The sequence below is a fragment of the Dasypus novemcinctus genome, chromosome 6 (genome assembly GCF_030445035.2).
Source record: "Dasypus novemcinctus isolate mDasNov1 chromosome 6, mDasNov1.1.hap2, whole genome shotgun sequence".
In the NCBI taxonomy this organism is placed as follows: domain Eukaryota; kingdom Metazoa; phylum Chordata; class Mammalia; order Cingulata; family Dasypodidae; genus Dasypus; species Dasypus novemcinctus.
Genome location: NC_080678.1, coordinates 52,893,095 through 52,899,094, shown reverse-complemented (window position 1 = coordinate 52,899,094; position 6,000 = coordinate 52,893,095).

The window sequence follows — 6,000 nt, the reverse complement described above, 5'->3', positions numbered from 1 at the left end:
TGTTCCAGCCTACCCAGGAAATTACTGGCCAAGCTGCAGAGGCTGGTGATTATCCTACTATGGTGGCTTGAGCCATTGCAGGAGCTATTCTGTGACTGGAATTGGAAGCTCCATTTTCCAGAGACAGGGGAGGAGGAGATGGTGGGCTGCCAATTTTGGATACTGATTGGTAGACTGGCTGACTGAGATATAACCCTGCCAAAAGGACGGTGTGAACCAGCCCAAGTCAGAAAGAAGCCAGTTAGCCACCACTTTGACTCCATCCCCAGCCTGAGGGGAAGCTGGGCTGACTGAAACTCTCAATGTTGGCAGAAACCAGTTCTTTCACACAGATCAGCCTACAGCCCTAGCTTAGGCTTCAGCCCTGCCTCTGGCAGGGAGGATGCTGAGGAGCCCTGCACCAGGCTATACAGGTAACTGCAGTTAACTTTGGTTGGCATAGACTGATTATCAGAAGCCTACCAGGGCAACTACGGTTCATCTTGGACCTGCACTACATGGATTGCTGCCCACACCTGCAGCTCCATCCCTGCCTCAGGCAGTGGAGAAAGGGATGTGAAGCTTCATCAGTCTCTCTGGGGCAACTACAGTCTAGGCCTGCACTTGGATTATTCCACACAGCTATGACTCTGTCCCTACCCCTGGCAAAGGAAAAAGTTGGAAGAAGCTTCATTGGTCCCTGGTGCAATGAGGACAGCTTTGAGCCTCCATAGCTTACAGCACCAACTACATGCTTTGCTCCTATGCACAAAGCATCAAGGGAGAAAGGACAGAAAGCCCTAAACTAAAGAGAAAAACTGCACCCAGAAAAAATACTCTAGTAACCCAGATGCAAAGACACCAACAAAAAATTACAGTCCACACCAAGAAACAGGGTGCTATGGCCCAGTTAAAGGAACAAGGTAAGCCTCCAGATGACATAAGGGAGCTGATACAACTAATCATAGAAGTTCAAACAAATCTCTTAATAAATTCAATGAGATGACTAAAGAGATTAAGGATATTAAGAAGACATTGGATGAGCACAAAGAAGAATTTGAAAGCATACATAGAAAAATAGCAGATCTTATGGGAATGAAAGGTAAAATAAATGAAATTTAAAAAACATTGGAATCATATAATAGCAGATTTGAGGAGGCAGAAGAAAGGATTTCTACAAGTGAACTTGAAGACATGGCCTCTGAAAGTGAACACACAAAAGAACAGATGAACAAAAGAATGGAAAACATTGAACAAGGTCTCAGGGAACTAAATGACAGCAAAAGGCATGCAAACATATGTGTCATGGGTGTCCAGAAGGAGAAGAGAAGGGAAAAGGGGCAGATGGAATATTTGAAGAAATAATGGTAGAAAATTTCCCAACCCTATTGAAGGACATAGATATCCCTTTCTAAGAAGCACAACATACTCCCATCTGAAAAAATCCAAATAGACCAATTCCAAGATACATACTCATCAGAAAGTCAAATGCCAAAGACAAGGAGAGAATTCGGAGAGCAGCAAGAGAAAATCAATGCATAACATATAATGGATATCCAATAAGATTAAGTGCTGATTTCTCACCAGAAACCATGGAGGCAAGAAGACAGTGAACTGATGTATTTAAGACTCTACAAGAGAAAAACTTCCAGCCAAGAATCTTAGAGCACGACTTCCACCAGCCTAATATCTCCTCATCACTTGCTTCGGGTGTCAGGCATCTACTTAGCTTGAAATGGATCCCAACTGCTCTTGCGACACTCCTGCCCCTGTGCCAGCTCCTGCAAATGCAAAGAGTGCAAATGAACCTCCTGCATAAAGAGCTGCTGCTCCTGCTGCCCCATAGGCTGTGCCAAGTGTGCTCAGGGTTGCATCTGCAAAGGGCCTCAGACAAGTGCAGCTGCTGTGCCTGTAGTTGGAGATTCCTATTCCCAATTGTAAATGAAGCAGTGTGTACAAATCTGGATTTTAATTTTTTCATGCAGCTGTGATGCATTTACCACAATCCTTTTTTCTATGAGATATGTGAATTACAATAAAAATCGTTGACTTTAAAAAAATAAAAGAATCTTATATCCAGCAATACTCTCTTTCAAAACTGAGGACAAAATTAGAATATTCACAGATAAATAGAAACTGAGAGAATTTCTAAGCAAGAGAACAGATTTTCAGGAAATATTAAAGGGTATGCTATAGAGACTGAAAAGACAGGAGAGAGAGGCCTGGAAGAGAGTCTAGAAATGAAGACTATATCACTATAAGTAACTAAAAGTGTCAAAAGAGTGGTGAAAATAAAAAATGGCAGATAAAACTGAATAGTCAGGAATAAACTTAACCAACGTTGTAAAGTACTTGTATTCAGAAAACTGCAACTCAATGTTAGAACAAATCAAAAAAGCCCTAAAGAACTGGAAGAACATTCCATGCTCATGGATTAAAGACTAAATATCATTAAGATGTCAATTGTACTCAAACTGATATACAGATTTAATGCAATCCTGATAAAAATTCCACCAGCATTAAAGAGAAAATTGAAAACACTATCATTAAATTTATTTGGAAGGGTAAGGAGTCCTGAATAACCAGAAACATCATCAAGAGGAAAAGTGAACCTGCATCTCCAGACTTTAATCAAAATACCTACCTATAGTGGTAAAAACAGCATGGTACTGGCCTAAAGACAGACATGATAGACCAATGGAACCAAATTTATACTTCAGAAACAGACCCTCACTAGTATGGTCAAGTGTTTTCTGACTAGTCTGTCAAACTCACACAGCCCGGGCAGAACAATCCATTCAACAAACAGTGTTGAAATAATTGGATATCCATAGCTGAAAGAAGGAGAGGACCCCTATCTCATACCTTATCCAAAAATTAACTCAAAATGGATTTAAAAAACCCTAAAAATAAAAGCAAGAACCATAATACTTATAGAAGAAATTATTGGAAAATATCTTCAAGACCTGGTGGTAATTGTTAGATTCTTAAAGGAGGAGGACTGAGTGGACTACTGATGTTTAGTATATGTAGAAGATTTAAGTATGGAAATGTATAGAGTGGATAGTAACACACAGTGAGTGACAGCTAGTTTATAAATGGGGATATGAATGAAAATAGTAGTCTAGTTCTGTAAGTGTCAATTGACAGAATGCTAGAAAATAATCTAGGAACTGGATAGCACAGTGAACCAAGAGGTGGATGAGAATCCTGGTTGATGGTGCAGATGCAAGAGTGTCCTTTGGTAGCTAGAGCAAATGTATATCACTTCGGCAGGGTGTTGGGAGTATGGAGGAGCATGGGAAAAGTACAGCTGGAGTGATGTATGGACTGGTTAGTACTAATAATATAATATTCTTGCATCTATGCTAAAGATGTGCTGTGTTGATACTGAGGCAGTATGGAAAATGTGAGCCAAATGTACACTATGGACATGGTAACAATCAGATGATATTATTTTATCTGTAGCCAATGACATACCACATTGTGGTGTATTGATGGAGGGGTGTTGTTTGGAAATTCTGCACATGTCCATGAATGATTTATAGGTTTTCAACTTCTGTCATAAAAAATATATTTAAAAAATAATAATAGGGTCGGTTGGGGGAAAAACACACAAATGTAAGATAAGGACTATGATTAATAGTAAAATTTTGACAATATTCTTTCATAATTTGTAACAACCTCTCATGATATTTGGATGGTTGGTGGAGGGTTGATGTATGGGACCCCTGTATGATGTTATGCTCATTTGCTTTGTATGTTCACAACTTTCACTACACACTTAATTGTTTATGTATGTTCATATATAAATGATATAAAGATAATAATAATAGGATTGGTGGGGGGGAAATACTTTGTTTAGTAGTAATATTTTGACAAGCTCTTTAATCTTTAGTTAAAAAGGCTTAACAACAATGCAAGCTATTGGTGGTGGGGTGAGTCATGAGAGTCCTGTATGATGTTATATATGTTTTTTTAATAAGTTTACAACTATTAGTATACACTTACTGTTTATGTATGTTTATGTATGAGAGATATACTTCAATAAATTAAAAAAAACTTTTTGTTAACTATAAATGCCTGAAAACATATCAATTCTACGGTGCTTGTTTTGTTCTTTATTTTATTTTTTAAGGATTTACCAGGGATTGAACATAAGACCTCTTACATAGCAAACAATTGCTCCAACAAATGAGCTACATCATCTCCCCAGTAGTGTTTTATAAACTTTCTCTCTAGTCTTAACTGAAATCTTATGTGGAGCCATAATCATAAAAAATAAGTAGAGAAAACTAGAACTGTTATGATTCAGGAGGAAGTATTTGTACAGCATCTACTTGATCTGTCACCCACACATTCCCTAGGAAATCTCTAAAGCACCTCAACGCTCTAAGGAACCCAGTGCAAAACCACTGGACTGGGAAAATAGTAGTATTTCACTGTTTGGAGTGAAGTGCTTTTTCTTTGGTATTTGCTAGAGGAAGTTAGGAAGAAAGGGTTAGAATGTAAGCTCTTTGATGGGAAGGACACTGTCCTAGTCATCTCTTTAATTCTGGTGACAAGCACAAGACCTGGTGATCATTAATGTTGGTTGAGTCAAAGAATACATTTTTAAAAGTCTGTATTTTACTGTCCAGGAATACCTAGAACCAAAGACATTGTAAAGTAAGCATATTAAAGAGAGTGAATCTGGCCTGATATTGACTTGATATACTCAGAATTGTTTACCTGTAGCATAATCTCTCACTGTTGACCCTAATGAGGTATCTTCCAGTTCAATATAGCTTTACTGTGTTGTATTGTCAGGTATAGCTCATATTACATCCTAGAAGTCAGATCTCAAGCCCCTGTGAAGCCATAGTTCTCAAATTTTAGAAGGTATAAAAATCACAAGGGGAAATTGTAAAATGTATTGATTCCTGAGCTGTACTCCAGAGGTCTGGAGAAGGGACTGAGAGTCCTTAGGCAAGTGATTCACTGGGTGCAATCTGAGAAACCTTGACTGCCCTGGAGGAAAAGTGCAGGAGATGAAAAACGATCGTTTCTCTTTGAGGTGACAACTATACAGAAAACACAGAGTGGTGTTTTTGTGAATTCTAGGAAACTAAGAATTTCTGCCCCAAACCTGAAATTAGCCCTAGAAGCACTTCCACTTCTTGTGAGGTTCCCAGAATAGGGGCATCCACCTTATAAGCCTCCCAGCTTACAGCCTGTGGTGGCCTTGCAGCAGTGTAGGCCTAGAAAGATGACCCCAACTGCAGCTGCATCCAGGAGTTCCTCTTTTGACACATTTGTATTCAAGGCCTGGAACAGGCCCTAACGTATCAAGTAGTTGTGAGAATATGAACAAAATATTCTGGAAAGAATGACATAACACAACAGAAATTATTGTAATTACATTCTTACAGAAAAAGCCTATTTCTTAGGGGAGTCTGTTCCGATCTATCACCAGGACAGATTGGAAAAACCAAATTCTTGTAATTGTGTTATTATTATAGTTGCCAAATATTATGACTGTAAGGGAATGACCCTTTTTATGGTAATGACAACTCTCATTTGTATACAGTAAATGTTTGTAAAGGCTCTTCCATCCAATTAATCCACAAAGCAGCCTTGAGATATAGGTAAAGCAGACTTAAATTCAGCGTATTAAGTAATTTTTAAAGAAAGAAACCTCATCTTCAGTAAGGTTGGTTCCATAATAGTTTCAATATAAAAAATATGTATATATTAATACCTTGGAGGAGGGTTGAAATAAATATGTAGCAGAAAAAGGCTCTGAAGGCAGTTTAGAAGAGGAGACCCCACCCCAATGTTCTATGCAATGATGGCATCATTATAAGAGGTGTAAATTAGTCCCATCAGGTCTCATTGGAATGAGTCAGTCATGGCATTCTTATTTCAACAGAATATTTATTTCACCAAAATACTTAGTAAGTAGTTGTTTATGCTCAAAATGTTTTCAGATTATTACTGATGTCTGTCATTTTAGCTGCTCCTCAGCTCTGTAAACTCCAA